Raw genomic sequence first — 19,785 nt, forward strand, 5'->3', positions numbered from 1 at the left:
ATGACATGTGCAAGAGGCTGAGGCTGGTGAGGATGTGACTGCTGCTGATCAACCCACAGTGAGGAGACGAAGAAGACTGTACAGACCCAGGGTAACCTACCAGGGGCTACATGAGCTGGACATAGTGGAGCACTATAGGGTGGACAGGGACCTATTACAGCAAATTGTTGAGCTGTGCCAGCCATGCCTGACACACCAAACTGACCGAGGGGAACCCATCCCATTGGATACCAAGGTATGTGTAGGCCTATGAATACTAGCCACTGGTACCTCCCAAAGCTCAACTGGGGATATCATGGGGATCTCACAGGTATCAGCATCCAGAGTATTCCACCAGTTCCTGGATGCCATGTCAGCACATGCCAGTGAGCACATATATTTCCTCAACACCCGTAAGGTGTTGGCCAGCAATATGCATCTCTTCCACCAAATAGCAGAATACTCTGAAGTAGTGGGTGCTAAAGACTGCATGCACATATGCATCAAAGCACCACCCGCTGGTCAGGGTAGGACCTACATCAACCACAGAGGCATCTCCTCCATCAACTGCCAGGTCGTCTGTGATGCTCAGGGCATTATAATGAATGTGGGTGCTGGCTCCCCTTTAAGCTATCACGATTCCCACATTTGGCATCTGTCACAGCTGTACCAGAGATTTGTCAGTGGGGACATCCCCTACAGTCACCTAGTGGGGGATGCTGGTTACACACTGGAGCTGTGACTGATGACATCCATCAGAAATGCACACACACACCTGAACAACAATGCCATAATGAGGCACACACACAGACCAGACTTATAATAGAGAGTGTGTTTGGGATGCTCAAGTCACGGTTCCAGTGTCTGGACACATCCAGTGGAGCCTTGCAGTACTCACCAGCTACATGTACCCAAATTGTTATGGTATGTGCCGTGCTAAACAATATGATCCTGTGGAAACAGCTGCAGCAGGAACAGCACATGGCAGGACCATACAGCCCCCCCCCCAAAGCCAAGGCTTTACACAGGCACAGAGTGACTCAGTAGGCAGATGGAGGCATGCCCAGTATGCCGAGGCCATGGCAAAGAGACAAAGCATAGCACATACACTGACACAGAAGGGACCTAGGGAATGGCATCTCTCTCTGACTCGCACATACAGTAAAAGGGATGCCAAACATGACACTACCTGTGCTGAACCATGTATAGGGAGTGTACTATGTGCATCTGACATAGGCAGCCCTCCAGGACCATCTGCAATTCTGGCACACCCACAAGGTAAGTCAATCAACCTACCAATTGCCAAATGGAGTAGAATGTGTCATTAACTGCATCTATGGTATGGATGTTAGCATGCAAGGTAAATGGGTGGCTGAATGTTATGGCAGCAGAAAGTAGACACCCTTAGTGGCACCATGGCATCTGTAACACATACTGGAGTCACCATAATAGCCAGTACTACACAAGGTGATAAAACGAACTGCAGGAAATGTGCTGGGTGACATGTGTGTCCATATGACTCACACATGCCAGTCAGGGCAGTTCAAATACCCAACAACAGTCTCAGCCAGCAGGACAGCTGTAGACAAACCCAAAAGGAGCCTGTGCTATGGCCTCTGAATGATGGCTATGGGTAATCATCCCCCCCCAGGCCTACACAGAGAGACGACAGCAGATCAGGCAGTGGGATGTTAGTTCTGAAGGGTAGGAAGTCAGACAATAACATGTAGGGCAACCAAAGCTAAGATCTGTAATACAATGGCATGCCTCTAGTCAGCATGATAGGTAAGAATACAGAATGAAATGGAGTACCTGACATACCAGTACAGTCATAGCAAATGTGTACAAGTGTCAGGTGTGCCCCCCCATCCTATGCAGTAATGTAATAACAGTCAGGTGTGCCCCGCCAATCCTGTGTAGAAATGTAGAAATAGACAGGTCTGCCCCCATCCTACGTAGTAATGTAATAACAGTCAGGTGTGTCCCTCAATCCTGTGTTGAAATAGTCAGGTGTGCCTCCAAATCCTACGTAATAATGTAATAACAGTCAGGTGTGCCCCCCCAATCCTGTGTAGAAATGTAGAAATAGACAGGTCTGCCCCCCATCCTGCATAGTTATGAAATAACAGCAGGTGTGCCCACCCAATCCTGTGTAAAATGAAGAAATTGTCATATGTGCCCCCCATCCTACCTAGTAATATAATAACAGTCAGGTGTGCCCCCCAATCCTGTGTAGAAATTCAGAAATAGACAGGTGTGCCCTCCATCCTACATAGTAATGTAATAACAGTCAGGTGTGCCCCCACCAATCCTGTGTAGAAATGTAGAAATAGTCAGGTTTGCCCCCCCACACTTTTAGAATAGTTGTAGCCCAGTAATCTCTGTGGTGAGCCCCATAACTGCATACTGCTGTAGTGTGATAAACTAGTTAGGTAGGAGTTCCAATACCATGCATGGCAACTGTGTGTGTGTGTGTGTGTGTGTGTGTGTGTGTGTGTGTGTGTGTGTGTGTGTGTGTGTGTCTGTTTCTGTCTGTGTAGAGAACAATGTTTTTTAGGGTAGTCACACTCCCTACAATGGAAATGCTCTACTTTGGTAAGGCTGCTGATGTCATCCACCTAGAAATACACCTCTGGGAAGAGTGTAGCCCTGTAATCTCTATAGTGCATGCCATAACTGTGTACTGCTGTAGTGTGATAAAATAGGTAGGAGTTCTAATCCCAGAGTTGAAAACTGTGTGTGTGTGTGTGTGTGTGTGTGTGTGTGTGTGTGTGTGTGTGTGTGTGTGTGTGTGTGTGTGTGTGTGTGTGTGTGTGTGTGTGTGTGTGTGTGTGTGTGTGTGTCTGTGTAGAGAGTAATGATTTTTAGGGTAGTCACACTCCCTACAATTGAAATGCTCTATTTTGGTAAGGCTGCTGATGTCATCCACCTAGGAATACATCTCTGGGAAGGTTGTAGCACAGTAATCTCCATACACATGCCATAACTGCGTACTGCTGTAGTATGATAAATTAATTAGGTAGAGTTCTAATCCCAAGTGTGTGTGTGTGTGTGTGTGTGTGTGTGTGTGTGTGTGTGTGTGTGTGTGTGTGTGTGGGTGTGTGTGTGTCTGACTCTGTGTAGAGAGCAATACCTTTTAGGGTAGTCACACTCCATACAAATTTAATGCTCTACTTTGGCAAGGCTGCTGATGTCATCCACCTAGAAATACACCTACACCTCTGGAATGGTAGTAGCTTAGTAATCTCCGTAGCATTTCCTATAACTGTGTACTGCTGTAGTATGATAAATTCAGTAGGAGTTCTAATCCCAGACATAGCAAGTGTGTGTGTGTGTTTGTGTGTGTGTCTGTCTGACTCTGTCTGGGTAGAGAGCAATGCTTTTTAGGGTAGTCACACTACATGCAATTCAAATGATCTACTTTGGTAAGGTTGCTGATGTCATCCACCTAGAAATACACCTCTGAGAAGGATGTAGCCCAGTATTCTCTGTAGCATGTGCCATAACTGCGCACTGCTGTAGTGTGATATAGAACTCTGGTAGGGTTCTATTCCCACCCATGGCAGTTCTGGATGTTAAGAGTGTGTTTCAATGTCTGAGTAGGGAGTAATGCATTTTAGGTGAGTCACATTCAGTACATTTCAAATGCCCTACTTTGGCAATCCTGCTGATGTCATTCACTCTGAAATACACCTTTGGGGAACGAATTCTCCAGTAATCCCCATGGTACATCCTATAACAGCTTCATGCTGTAGTGTGATATAGACCTCTGTTAGGGGTTCTATACCCATACATGTCGGTTGTGGATATTTTGTGTGTGTTTCAATGTCTGTGTAGGGAGCAATGCATTTTAGCCTAGCCACACTCACTACAATTCAAATGCCCCACTTTGGCAATACTGCTGATGTCATCCAATGTGAAATACACCTTTGGGGAAGGAGTACTCCAATAATCCCTGTGGTGCATCCTATAACAGATTCATGCGGAAGTGTGATATAGACCTCTGTTGGGGTTCTATACCCACACATGTCAGTTGTGGATGTTTTGAGTGTATTTCAATGTCTGTGTAGGGAACAGTGCATTTTAGCCTAGCCACACTCACTATAATTTGAATGCCCTACTTTGGCAATCTTACTGATGTCACCCAATGTGAAATACACCTTTGGGGAAGGAGTTCTCTGGTAATCCCCATGGTGCATTCTATAACAGCTTTATGCTGTAGTGTGACATAGACCTCTGTTAGGGATTCTATACCTACACATGTTGGTTGGGGATGTTTTGTGTGTGTTTCAATGTCTATGTAGGGAGTAATGCATTTTAACCTAGCCACACTCACTACAATTTGAATGTCCTACTTTGCCAATCCTGCTGATGTCACCCAATGTGATATACACCTTTGGGGAAGAAGTACTCCAGTAATCTCTGTGGCGCATACTATAACTGTGTACTGCTGTAGTGTATTAAACTAGTTAGGTAGGAGTTCTAATCCCAGACATGACAGGTGTATTTGTGTGTCTGTGTTTGTAACTCTTATCCAGTTTGGAGGTGGTTGTGAGTATGAAACAACTGGGCCCAATGTGGAGCGGGTTTTGCAAATTTCTTATATGGTGGCACTAGTATATATCACAATGTCCACTGTACAGGGATAACAGATGCGAAAAAGCCGAGAGGCTGGGGGGCAAATCCATACCCATGCATGTGACATCAAGACCAGGCAAACAAAGTTAGCAACCCTAGCATTAGCCAGAAAGCACTCTCAACCCATGTCTCATACACACACACACACACACACACACACACACACACACACACACACACACACACACACACACACACACACACACACTTGCCTAGGCAACAGCTGCTATGTTGGTAGTACACTGCATATTGCCCACTGATAGTAACTATGGAGCGATTGCAGTGGCATACAGAGAGCATGGCACCCTGTCCATCTGTCCAAAAGGCATGTACATGCAGACAGTGCACCTTCCCCATGTTCTCCACTGGACACCTGTAACACATGTCGTGCCATCAAATGTGACCCACAAAGGGCATACCATGCCTGAAAACATGCCCCATATGGACAGATGCGATTGACACCAGGGAATGCCATTAGTATGCTATCAATGTAGGTGCAGGGTAAAGCTGCTGTTCATTACCAGTTCCTGCCACATGAGGCCAGGACTGGCACATCTGATGGTAATCTATGTACACAACATGGGCCAGACACTCCAGGTACAGTTCCACATGTCACTGTACATGCATGTGAGAGGTGCGCACATCACAGACACTGTCCATGTCATGGACTAAGGAATATATATGTGGCAAGCAATACACAGCATTAGCCACATGCAATAGTCACCCAGGCCACATGATGGTGAATACAATACCCACCTGTGTGGGCAAATCCAGAAACTACAGACCATTGTCATGTGGCCTGGTGCCAAGGTATACCCCATTACCTAGCCTTGTAAAAATGTCTGGCATAGTTGACCACTACACACCAGTGAATCAATGCACCCATGCATGTCAGTACTGGAACTGTGTGTGTGTGTGTGTGTGTGTGTGTGTGTGTGTGTGTGTGTGTGTGTGTGTGTGTTGTAAGATGCATATGTTCAAATTCACACTCACTATAACCCCCATTGGCATACTGAAACATGCTGTTTGATGTCAGACACCTCCCCATACTCTTTGCCCATATAACCTACATATGACCCCTGTGGTGCATGTGATACCTGCACAGTAATGTCTTGTGGCAATCTCACTAGTGATGAGTTGCATTCATGGCCCTGCCAAGTGCATTAATGTGTGTGCGTTCCTGTGAGAATGTGGCTGTGCTGACACTGGCATGTGGACTACACCTACCATATAGCTACCATATCCCTGTTGCAGATGTCACTCACCATCACATATATGTTCTGAGGGCTCCACAACATGTAACCTATGTGACGCATCCATGAACTGCATAGAAATGTGATAGCACTACATAGTCGGCAGGGGTTTGATACCCTGTGCTGGTAGGTGTGTGACACACACATGCTTAAGTTTTACTCTCCCACCCCTCCCTGACTTGTCTTTGCCTCAGTCTGCCTCTCTCACTCACTCTCTGGTGGATGTGGAGGCCTACACCTGCTTTGATTGGGCAGCAGCATGTGTATTCTAAGTAATGCTCATGATCAGCTGATTGTCTCTGCACGAATTGCAGCCCTCCCCTAGCTGATTGCATGTGGAACAACTGTGGTAACATTCCCATAACCAATTGCATGAAAACACACTCCAATATCTAGGAACATCATGTTGGTGTTGGGCCTTTTCAATCACTGTGAGCAGGAACTTGATCTGTTGTTTGGCAAACAGCATCTCAGATGGATTGGGAATTTACCTCTAACAACATACACTGTGGAAACAGGGCAACACACAGGAGGGGGATGTGCCTGACCTGACTACAGACTGTAAGTGCTGCTATACTGCATTAGGAGTAATGTTGGTTTAACAGGGTGTGTGTGGATATGGCTGTCCTACATGTTTTAATACTTGCCATGTCAGTTCTGTTTATGAGGAATCCCCATCTGTAGGGTCATCTGCAGACTAGGCAGTGTGTGGTGCCTTTAGTTTCATGTGTTACCCACAGAGCATCTATCTGTGTACTGCAGAAGGTAGTGTGAGGATTGCAGTCTGTAGACGGTGAAAGCCATGACAGTTACTGACTTCATATCACTCACAGGACATATATTGCAACAAACCCTGTTACAACAGTAAATGTATGAGGTTATCACAGCAACATGTCAATACTGGCCCTGTGTATGTGCTTCCAGCCACAACTCTGTCAACCTTTGTACATATGTCATGCATTAAGAGGTGCATATGTGCTGTACACCTTAATTAGTATCATCATATCTGATAACAAGCCATTGAGATATCAGACTGCTACACATGTTATGTTGAGTAGGGGTTATATTTGATGACATAACCTGGACATTCTGTGGTTGTTTTTACAGTACAGAGGTCTGTGTACTTATGGTGAATGTCGGCAGTGTGTGTATTGTTATGTACTTTGGCCTGTGTACAGACTGTGGTAGAATCAATTGTTCTTGGTCCCGTCCTATATGATGTTACATGCTGCTCCACTGTATGTTACCGTATTGGCTTACATGTTTGTAGGGCCATACACATGCATGTCCCATACCACAGACAGGCATCAGACCACACTGTGCAGTGGCCTAGTATATGTAAGGTTAGTGTGTGAGTGGCACATATGAGGATGGTGTTGAACAGATAGTCCATATACTGTAATACTGTAATATTATGCTAGCTTACCATATGTGGCTGTGGTTGTGTTCACATTGGTTGTGGTTATGCACTTTCACACAGGTGTATTTTACCCTGTGCTGTGACATGCCTGTAGAGCCTGCTATATATGCAGGTACATGTGCATTCCCTCATAGGAGATGTAGGCCAGTGTTGAGCCAGTCTACCTGTAGCCTGCACAGTGCTTTGTTATATGCCTAGCAGCTTAGTGTACTTACCCAGTGAGATGTCATGTCCAAATACTTGCCAGATGTACTACTGCCAGGCCTCCCTTAACAGTCATGTATGTCAGACAGAGGACTGAGATGCTGTACAGATGTATGTCAATATCTAGTGGGTAGTATGTGGCCATGGCACCTTTGTACCAGCAGTTATTGTGTGTCAGGACAGACAGGGGTGTGTGACTGCATAACCCATGGGGGCAAATGTATACCAGTCATTATGTGTTATACTCATCTACATGGCTGTTAACATCCATATCGTCAGACTTGGTCCACATGTTTTGCACTAAGGGGTTCTGCGTATAACTCTGGACTGTACAGAGTCTGTCAGAATGTCCACATATATTGGCCAATATCTCTGCTGTAGTCCACAGGAGCATTACGTACTAGCAGCGGTATTGTACTATGATGTCCTTAGGAAGTCTGTCAGTAGCCAATGGCGCACATGTGAAAAGCAGATGTGACCTCCCACACACACCATGTCTGTGAAGACAATCCCTATTACAGTAGCAATAGTCTACTAATATACTTGCTATACATACCTGACATCCTCTTGCACTATGAAGTTGGGACTATAGGGGCTGAAGTAGGGCTACACTCCATGTTCAGGACATATGGTGAAAATATATGTACATATAATTATGCAGATATCTATATAGATAATTACACATATACATATCAACAGATATAGATGGGTATGTATATGTACATAGATATGCATATATACACCGAGATATATACATATACAGAGCAATATTTGTCTGCACATATACAGATAGTGATACATATGCACATATACGTATGGATATCTACATATGTATTGTCAGTAGTAGATATGTCATAATAGATATGTATGCACATATAGTTATAGATATCTACATATATACCGAAAGAACTAGGCATATCTGTACACATAGGATGTGCATACATATATAGCTATATACACATATATCTATATATACATATAAGTATGTATATATATATATATATATATATATATATATATATATATATATATACACACACATATGTACATACAAAGAAATGCACACATGGCCATATATATGTAGCATTATAAAAATTTGTATACAGATATATGTATGAGTATACATGTGTATGTACATGTAGACATATATAGACCTATTATATGTATACAACCATATTCCTGTCATGAATAAATGTCACAGTTGCGTATATCCTCCCACATGTATCTCACCATATGTATCTTCCATGTGCACATTATGATAAAACAACATATGTGATGCAACAGTCATATTAATAACAAGGACTACACAATTTAGGAATTACAGGCAAATGTTTGATACTACTCAATATGTGTATTGCCAGCTATACTGGTAAAACAACAGCAGTCCTCAAAGAGGTTATGGCGTAGTGGTTAAGTGTTGTGACTTCAGTGTAAAGGGTCCTGGGTTCAAGACCTGCAAGGGCTGTTCATTTTGTTGCTGGGCAGGACAAGGGCTGTCAGATACACAGTGTTTAAGGCAGTTTTGAGCAGCTTTAACCTGGTTTGTGTGGGTCTGCATAATGCTAAGTGGTGCTAAGCTATGGGTAAACATACAGGCACTTACACTGTGTAGGCAGGGCTTACTAATGTGCAAATAAACCTAGCTGTTATATTGCAGCAATGTTGATACTTGCTAAGCATAGCTTAGGCCTAGTATCCAGGACACACAACCCAGTCTGATAACATGTAATAAGTGTATGTAATGCCATGTACAACACATGTACCTATGTGCTGTCATTACAATAGCAAGGAGTGTGAGTGTCATGTGTGGGACACAGACATATATGAGGCCTGTACAGCACTGTTATCCATGTGAATGTGTTACATACAGGTGTAGTAGCCCAGGGTACATGCTGTCACACTGGCATGTAGTGTATCAAGGCAGTACTACTGTTGACAGTGCTAACCCAGGCAAGAGCAGAGGGCTTAATGTAGTACTGACAACAGGGACACCTGTGAGCATGGCTGGACACCGAGGCCTCCCTGTTGTATCCCTGGTGTGTGAGCTGTGTCACAGTAAAACCCCTTACTGGTCTGTCAATGCACTCATGTTGCAAAGCTACCTGCCAAGCTGATGACTGTCAGTCCCTGTACAGATGTGGAGATGGCAGGTATCCAGCTGGGATATGTACAGGCAACCTATGCATGTGGCATGTGCATGAGATGCATTTCTCTGTAGTACCAATATTGAGGTATACTATGGGTTGTATCGCAGTTGCGGCCAATGTGTGATGGTGGGTATGGCAAAGTGTCATCATGGGTTTCAGGGAGTACACTATCCAGTGGAGGATGTGGGTGCTGTTTACACTGTTATTGCACCAAGGTACAACAGGTATATGTCACATGTACCACGTTATGGTTACCACTGTCACCATCAATCATATAGGTAATTGTTACCACAATCCAAGACAGTTATGCATGTGATGTGTGCAGCCTACCTGTAACACATTGGAGATACTGTCACGTTTGTTAGCAGCAATAGGCCCTGGTATCTCAGATGTGTGTCTGGCTGTAAATGTGTATATGATGGTATGTCACACTACGTATTGTCCAAATACACCCATCACATCCCCCATTAGCATACTGTACATGTCAGGGAATGTTCTGCATGTACCATGTAACCTGGGACATACCTCACCCTAAAAGCTGTGCGGTCTGTGCATTGTAAGCCATACATGTCAGTATCATGACATAGCTAGGTAGGGGTCTAGTCCCAGTGTTGCCAAGTAACAGTGTGCGTGTATGTGAATGGGTCTACATCAGGTTGCAGGGTATACATGCCTCAGCGGGCCACCTGTCCATGTGGCACAGGCAATAACCAGTTTAGTAATCTGTGAAATGTGTTCGACTGTACTCCAGATATGTCACAGCCATGGTGTCAGCACAGTGACATACCCTGTTTTGGAATATGATTGCAGACCATCCTCGTGCTGACACATGTACACCTACAACACAAGTGGATAACATTATAAGGACTGCAATCAACCAGTGTTACTAACAGCTATAATGCATCATTGCTGGATGGCTACACTACCTACGCCTTACACTCTATTCCCTACAACATGTTACACCTCAGTACTGTGGTTGTACAGTCACTGTGTGAATCAGAACCATATCAGCCTGTTCCTGCATTGATGGTATGGATAACAGGGATGTGGCACAGGTATCATCATATGCACAGGGCACCCTAGTGCTGACATATGTACACATACAACAGAAATGGATAACATTATAGAGACCACAACCAAACAGTGTTACTAACAGCTATAAGGCATCATTGCTGGATGGCTACAGTACATGCCAAATATGCCTCACACTCTACTCCCTACAACATGTTACACAGAAGTACTGTGGTGCACTGTGTGCACAGTCACCGTGTGCATCAGAACCATATCAGCCTGTCCCTGCATCGATGGTATGGATGACAGGGATGGGACACAGGTATCATCATATGCACAGGGTGTGGTGTTGGTTTGCCAGAGGCCAAGGATGGGCCATACATTTGACACCATGTGTGTGTGGGTGAGGGGGTGTATTGTGGGGAGCCGGGTGAGGTGATGTGGTGTGTATATGTATGGGGTTACCCTAGTTGTGTTTGCATAGTGTGTGGGTATGCATGCACACAGTTCTGCCATGTGGCTGCCCTACACAGGTGTTTATGGACAGGTGCAGACCATACTTGGCAGGGTGTGCAGTTCACTGCCTCCAACCATGGACACGTGGACTGTGCCTGCCTGGGGTGCTGTGGGTACGTCCAGGTACAGGTCTCAATGTGCTACTCTCACCTGCTGACATTTATCTGCTAGTACCAGGTCCCTCCTGAGACTGGCCAGGACCATGTTGCATGTGGCCTGCTGTTGTGTGGTGTGGACAGCACACCCCTTACACTGCTGGGGCTGCTACTGTCACTACAGGAGCCCCTTGGTGTCCTGGCACATCCACGCTGACTTCCAGCTGTTGGCATTGCTGGCCTATGTCCACATGAATGTCGCCACACTCCCACCACACATTCAAGCGCAGACAGACCACAGTCGATGAGGGCCGTCATCTCAGCAGACCATCTATCCATGAACTCAGTTAATCCATGGATGGCACCAGCCAGTTCACGGGCATTTTCAATTGAAGATGTGAAAGCAGCCCTCTGCAGCCTCAGGCCCTGTCTGTGGTAATGTTTTACACGTGCCTGCTCCACCATGACAGCCTGAAAGCAGCCCTACCACGAGCACCCAGGGACATCTGCCTGTGTAGTGGCCTGCCAGACATTCGGCTATGCCTGCTGTGACTGGACACAGTAGGCATGGTTACCACACTTTACTGTGCACAGTCACTGAATGCCAGCTGTCCCTCCACTATGGCCACTGGTGATGGAGTGCGTATAGGCACTGAAACTGTGTGTGGGGGTGGTTTGGCTAAAAGGGGGATGTCAAATGTTGGCACAGTTTTGGCCCCTGACAGCCCCACCTGTGCCTCAACATTATTATCATCATCATCGGTGTCTGTATGGACACCAACATCAGATTGCATGCAGGAGGGACCCTGACCTACCTCGCCACCTGTGGGGGAAAACAATAAATGCACTTTAAAACCTGTACAGTATTTCCTTATAGTACACACACACACACACACACACACACACACACACACACACACACACACACACACACACACGCACACAAACACACACACCTCCATAATACTTACCTGTCCATGGCTTTACAGACAGTCCCACGTATATGTCCATGTGTTACCCCATCCTGCATCACACTTGTTAACATACACACATTGATACCGTTCATTAACATCACAGGCCTCTAAATGCCCACACAAGTGGCCAGAACACAAGGCCTCTTGCTACTTTACCTGCCTTACCTGTGTGTAGTGGATTTACATGGCCTCACTGCTGTCATTCAGTATGTACCCTCTGAATGCCTGGAAATTATGTGCCTGGCCCCTATATGTGTAGGCTACTATGCTGTATCCATAATATCTCACACTGTTGTGTCCTGTATGTGTAATGCTCAGTACATGCCAGATATGCTGCTCCTTCAACCTATCATGTGACAACTGTAATATTTGGATACACTCCCTGGTGTTGACTAGTATTTCCCCAATGCATCTGTAGAGCTGCATTAATGGGTTATAGGTGACCTCTCTGCTGACTGCAATATTAAGTGTGTACCTGGTGTCTACCTTCCCTCTGGATGTCTGTTTCATGCTACAGACCATATTATACTATTTGATGTCCTGTAATTACACACATGACAGGTATTCCTGGTGTGTAATGTGGCATTCCATGTCCATGTACTGCACAGTCCCAAAGGGAGGTACAGCTGTATGAACACCCCACAATCACACCTGTGCATACATGGCCACACACACAAACACACACATACACACACACATCCTATATGCATCTACCTCCCTCCACTTCACCAGAGTGACCATGCAGGTGAACTAACCAACCACCAGGATGCACACACACACACACACACACACACACACACACACACACACACACACACACACACACACACACACACAGACATACAGGTGAGGTTGCACAATGATAGTACACACAGTCCTCCTATTACCCATCTGCCAACATGCAGAACATATGTTACAGAACAGCATGCAGTTCAGCTATAGTCAATCCATGCTAGCAACAGTATACATGTGTGTGATGCATGTGCTGTGTCAATAGGTGATGTCCCTTCCCCTGGATACCACTGCACCCATGTACACAGTATTGCTGTGCACCTGTTCTGCACCCTGCCATGCACTGTGCACCACAACTCACAGGTGTACAACCCCATTGCGGAATGTGTAGTACTGTGTCAGTTATGTCAGCTTTACTTCTCACAGCCCCTATGTTTTTCAGCAACACATAAGCTGGGATGATATGTGGACAGTTGTCATTGGTTAATGCCGGATACCTGATTTACAGCTGTCAACATCAACAGACCATGTATGACCACTGCAATATTCTTATACTGACAACCATCAGAGCATACCATGGCTATGGAGGGTGTACACACCTTTATTGATTTCACACACACATCCTTCATCTGCCATGGGACCCCATCACCGAATATCTTAGCAGTACATGAGCCGATATGTGACATATGTCCTGTACTTTCACATGCAGTGTCTACAGATTGTGCTAGGTGTGCCGCTGTTGACCACAATGCATACACACCATGTGGGCATATGTGTGCACACCCTTATCATGACGGTTTATTGCACCTCTTGTTGTGTGTATTACAGCGGTCACTGCTCCTGGCAAGGGCATACCAGCATGGGCAATCTGCATTTGCCAGTGTATGTTCAGTCTGCCCTACACATGTCCCCCTATTCTGCATGATTGCAAGGTCTACTCATGTGCACATCCCATGGTGTTCACACACTGCCATCACTATTGCTGTGTGGGGTAGGGTTACGGATGCCACAGGTCCTGAACCTGACTATGTACAGATAGAGCCATTCCTACCATCCTTTGGATCCCTGCTGCAGTGCACTGGTGTGTTATGCTGAGTCCCCCCTTCAACTTTTATGCAGATGTATGACAAGTAAGCCCTACACATGTGTGTCACTTTGCAGTGTCCCATACACTTAAACCACATGTTGCAGCCTAGACCCAGCTGATAATGTGGACTACTGTAATGCCTTATGCCATAGTGTATCTCTGCAGCAGTTGCCATTGTCCTACAGGTATATACACTGGTGTTGCACTGTATATGGGTGTTGTTCCGAACATGTCACTGCTGTAGGCCATGTCTACCATCAGTATGTTACTCCCTGTGGACACATTTTGCAATGACAGGATGTTAGTTATTATGCAGGGGTCTGACATACCCTTCCAATACCTCATCATGGTCACCCCTGTGAGACCGTGAATTTCACAGCAACAATACATGCACATGTACAGCATGCATTCAGGGTTGGTGTGTTAGATGTATGCATGGAATATACCATCACCATTACATGCCCAGTGTGTTGGCAAGCATCTACATAAAACATACTCACCAGCTACAGGCTGCTGCCTTATTGGTATTCCAGAGAGACCTACATAAGAGGGTGAAGGATGCAATGTCAGTGGCTATACCTGTGGCAGTGCTACAGGGTGGGTGCTGTATTACCATACATCAATGGTATAGTCCCACAATACTACCACATCTGGACATCTGTTTATCACTACAATGCAGCAACACAATATATCTATGACATGTCAGATATGCATGATCTACCTGTACCAATGTGGATGTTTACACAACAGTGGTCTAGTGATGTGCCCTGTGTCCTTACCTGCATGCTCCTCAGCCGATGTATGGGTGGCACCCACCTCCACGGAGTCCAGTGGTTGTTTGCTGTCAAGGTGGGCAGATGCCACAAGGCTGGCCAGGAGTTCCTCCACATGTGTCAGGGGGGAAGAATGGCATGGCCCTCCTGTGGCGAGGTGATCCTGCCAGACTGCAGCAGAACGCCGACGGGCATTGTGAAACAGGTCAGTACAATTATGCTGGACCTGCTCATAACTGCAGTTGTGCAGTCTGACATCATTGACCCTGTGGACTAGGTCATTCCACAGGATGGTCCACTCCTGCTGCTCATGTGCATGCCTGCCAAACAGCACTGAATAGTGCTGGATCATGTATGCTATCAATACTTCATTCTCCGCAGTGGAATAGGTGGGCAACTGTGCATGTGCCATCTTGGCTGAAAGACATAAAGATGGAAACAGGTGTGAGCAACTCATACGGGAAGGTTACCACAGTTCGTAATACACATCTCTGTCACTCCCCCACCATATCAGCCTCAACAAACTATACAAACAACTCATTAGGTATGGCTACAGCTTAACTACCAGTTGGACAGATATTCTATTGTACCACATCTTCTGCTATGTGATTGTAGCCATGTCCCCTGTGTGGACACTATCATTGCTGGCCTGTTACAGACTATTCACCAGCATGCCATTGTCAGGGCCACTATGGTTACATATATGCCAGTGGTATCGCTGCTCTGAGATTGTTGCACATCTGTCAGTCTGTGTTATTGGGGATATCTATGCATGCTGTTGGACATGTACCGGGATTGTGTAGACTATTACTACCAACATATGTTCTATAACAGTGACACAATAACATGTATATGTTCTAGTGGCCAGCAGATCCACCTCTCCAAACCTATCTGCCCATGATAACTGGCCACATCACACATGTGTCCCAACCTGGGGCCTCCTCGTGTACTGTTCCAGCAATACCATCAGGTGGAACCACCCAGGGGATGTTGTCCACCCCCTCAGGGCACACACAGATATGTTCCTTTCCCTTGAGCTCAGGTCTAGGGTCTGTTCCATACCGGGCTCCACAGACACATGAGGGATGTGCTACATCAGTCTGAGGCACCCAGTACACATTCACAGGGCCAACATGCTCCTCCTGCTCAACCTCCAGACCAGACACCTTCAAGACGTGGACTGCTGTTGTGAGTAGCAGTAGGTGGGAGGCTTGTTCCCATTGTGCCCATATTGGGGCCCATGAGGCATCTACATCACAGACCGCACACACCATCCATGGTGTTTACCCACCACATGTGTCACATACCACCCCTGTAGACTGTCTTCTATATCTACCAATCCTGACCACCTCCACATGTGTACCTGCCATACTTCCCCATATTCTCATTCCATACTTCACAGATGGGGGCAATGTGGTCCAAACAAGGGACTAACATGTGACATACCCGTGCATGTTGTACACACTGCCAGCTATAGATATCTGTGTGTATTGCTATGTGTGGTGGTACCATGCACATAGCACCATCACTGTGGTAGTTATATAGGTGACATGTCTTTATGTACATATATGTTTGTATGTGTGTTTGTATATATGTAGACATGTGCATATAGTTATATATCTATATGTGTAAATATATGTGATGTTGTATATATGTGCATATATATATATGTCTACACATGGGTATATGTATATTTCTGGACATACATGCTGATATACATATATATCTTTATATATTATATATGTGACATATGTACACATATGCATACCAGCATGAAGTTGTGGGAAAGAGTAGTGGAAGCAAGGTTAAGAAGGGTCATGATGATTAGTGATCAGCAGTATGTTTTCATGCTGGGAAAGAGCACTACAGATGCGATGTTTGCTCTGAGAGTGTTGATGGAAAAGTACAGAGAATGTCAGAAGGAGTTGCATTGTGTTTTTGTAGACTTAGAAAAAGCATATGACAGGGTGCCTAGAGAGGAGTTGTGGTATATGAGGAAGTCAGGAGTGTCGGAGAAGTATGTAAGACTGGTACAGGTTATGTACGAGGGTAGTGTGACAGCAGTGAGGTCTGCGGTGGGAGTGATGGATGAATTTAAGGTGGAGGTGGGGTTACATCAAGAATCAGCTCTGAGCCCTTTCTTATTTGCAATGGTGATGGACAGGTCGACAGACAAGATCAGACAGGAGTCCCTGTAGACTATGATGTTTGCAGATGACATTGTGATCTGTAGTGAGAGTAGGGAACAGGTGGAGAAGACCCTGGAGAGATGGAGATATGCTCTAGAGAGAAGAGGAATGAAGGTCGGCAGGAGTAAGACAGAATATATTTGTGTGAATGAGAGGGAGGATAGAGGAATGGTGAGGATGCAAGGAGTAAAGGTGGCGAAGGTGGATGAGTTTAAATACTTGGGGTCAATAGTTCAGAGTAATGGTGAGTGTGGAAGACAGGTGAAGAAGAGAGTACAGGTGGGATGGAGTGGGTGGAGAAGAGTGTCAGGAGTGATTTCTGACAGACGAGTACCTGTAAGAGTGAAAGGGAAGGTCTACAAGAGGGTAGTGAGACCAGCTATGTTATATGGGTTGGAGACAGTGGCATAGACAAAAAGGCAGGAGTTTGAGCTGGATATGGCAGAATTAAAGATGTTAAGATTTGCACTGGGTGTGACGAGGGTGGACAGGATTAGGAATAAGTATATTAGAGGGTCAGCCCAGGTTGGAAGGTTTGGAGACAAAGCCAGAGAGGCACAATTACATTGGTTTGGACATGTGCTGAGGAGGGATGCTGAGTATATTGGGAAAAAGATGCTAAGGATGAAGCTACCAGGTAACAGGAAAAGAGGAAGGCCTAAGATAAGGTTTATGGATGTGGTGAGAGAGGACATGCAGGTGGTTGGCATGACAGTGCAAGATGCAGAGGACAGGAAGAAATGGAAACAGGTGATCTGCTGTGGTGACCCCTAATGGGAACAGCCGAAAGAAGATGATGATGATGATGATGTACACATATGCATACCTATATGTGGGGTACATTCAAACATCAGCTCCACAATCTCACAACACGTTGCTGCACAGCTGTACTGTTCTGCCTTGCTACAACACAGACAGCTGCCACAAATGGACAGGCCTGACATTAGGGGGGTATATGTAGGACCCAATTGTAGATAACCCTATTACACACCTATGGCATTTTGGCATGCTACATTACAGATTCACTTGAGTATGCTGCCAGCGGTGGGCCATGGCTTCCACATGTCCATCATAATGGCATGACTTCCACTACCAGCTATTGGCCACATAATATACATACTTCCCATTACACAACACACACTATGATGGCTTACATCTTTCTGTCAGTGCTGACCTGCACAGTTGATGGCTATGGCCCACTACCCACAGCGAAAGACACTTTTCTCCATAGCAGTTGTTCAGTTGAATATCATCACAACAACACCTGATGGAAATTATAAATCATTCCACATCATCTATCCCATTATGATGGACCAGGTACCACATTCTATTACATGTATATATACTTCACATAGCTGTTGTGTGAATGATGTCTTGTTGCATGTCAGCTGGCTAACTGCCTTTGCCGTAGGCTTTTACTTTTCTTCCCTCTCTTCTCTCTCTCTCTCTCTCTCTCTCTCTCTCTCTCTCTCTACCTCTCAGTGGTATATGGCCCTGTATTATTGAGTTTGGGGGGGATTCACCAAAAATAACCTAGGCTGTTACAAAATGTGGGGATATCAGTGGTGAGCTGCCTTAAGGTATCTGGATGTACAGTACCATACAATTCACCTATATTTACATTACTTACAGAAATTGGGTTAATGCAGGCCCACTGCCTCCTGCCATACAGACTGTTCTGTTTTTGTCGGTGTGCTTGTGATGGCATCAGTTATGCCTTGTTATGTAACAGTTACATCCCATTTGGTCAACTGAAGTCTTTACCACCTAGTGATTTTGTAACAGAGTGTAGATAGAGGTTGCTGAACTATACACCTGCATTACTTACTGTTGATTGTTTGATATCCTGTGGCCCAGTCTGTCTTTACTATTGTACAATTTGAAGGGCTTGGCCTGGATAGCAGCAGTTGTGAACCTTTCCAGACTACTGGATTCGTATAACTGTTTCACAGTTGCGTTACTCTGCTTATATGAATGTCAGTGTCCGAACAGCTATTTACATGGCATATAAAACTGTAATAGTACACAAATAAAGGTTTTCAATTTCTTCAAACCTGTATATGGTGTTTTATCCTATGACCTCTCTGTGGGTATATGTTGCAGGCAACAATTGTCATTTGTATGGGTGGCTCATACAGTGTATAGCTGTTAAGGTGTTAACTTTAGGCATAGTGGCTGTTCCATATTGTGTGCACCTTCTAAATGTGTATCTTACTGTACATACCTCTGTGTGTGCATGAGTAGTCACATGTATATCTATATGGGTCTACTTCATTTGCCCTAACTTCCGACTGACTGACATCCATTTGCCCGACACTAAATGACCGAAATTTCATTTGACCGACACTTCATTTGACCGACAAGTATTATTGGAAAGTAAATGGGATATGTCCCCTTCCCCACTCTAGTGCGACCCTGGAGTTAGAATATATAGTTAGGGGGGTGTGGGGGGCATATTATATCGTTTAGTTTTGCTTTGCCCCCCACACACCTCCTAACTATATATTCTAACTCCAGGGTCGCACTACAGTGGGGAAGGGAGCATATCCCATTTACTTGCTAATAATACTTGTCGGTCAAATGAAGTGTCGGTCAAATGAATTTTCGGTCAAATGAAATTTTGGTCAAATGGGGTCGAGCAAATGGGTGTCGGTCAACTGGAAGTTAGGGCAAATGAAGTAGATCAATATATATATATATATATATATATATATATATATGTATATATATACATATATATATATATATATATATATATATATATATA

This window comes from Protopterus annectens, chromosome 14.part0 (assembly GCF_019279795.1).
Source record: "Protopterus annectens isolate FY-2018-M chromosome 14.part0, PAN1.0, whole genome shotgun sequence".
NCBI classification, from domain to species: Eukaryota; Metazoa; Chordata; order Ceratodontiformes; family Protopteridae; genus Protopterus; species Protopterus annectens.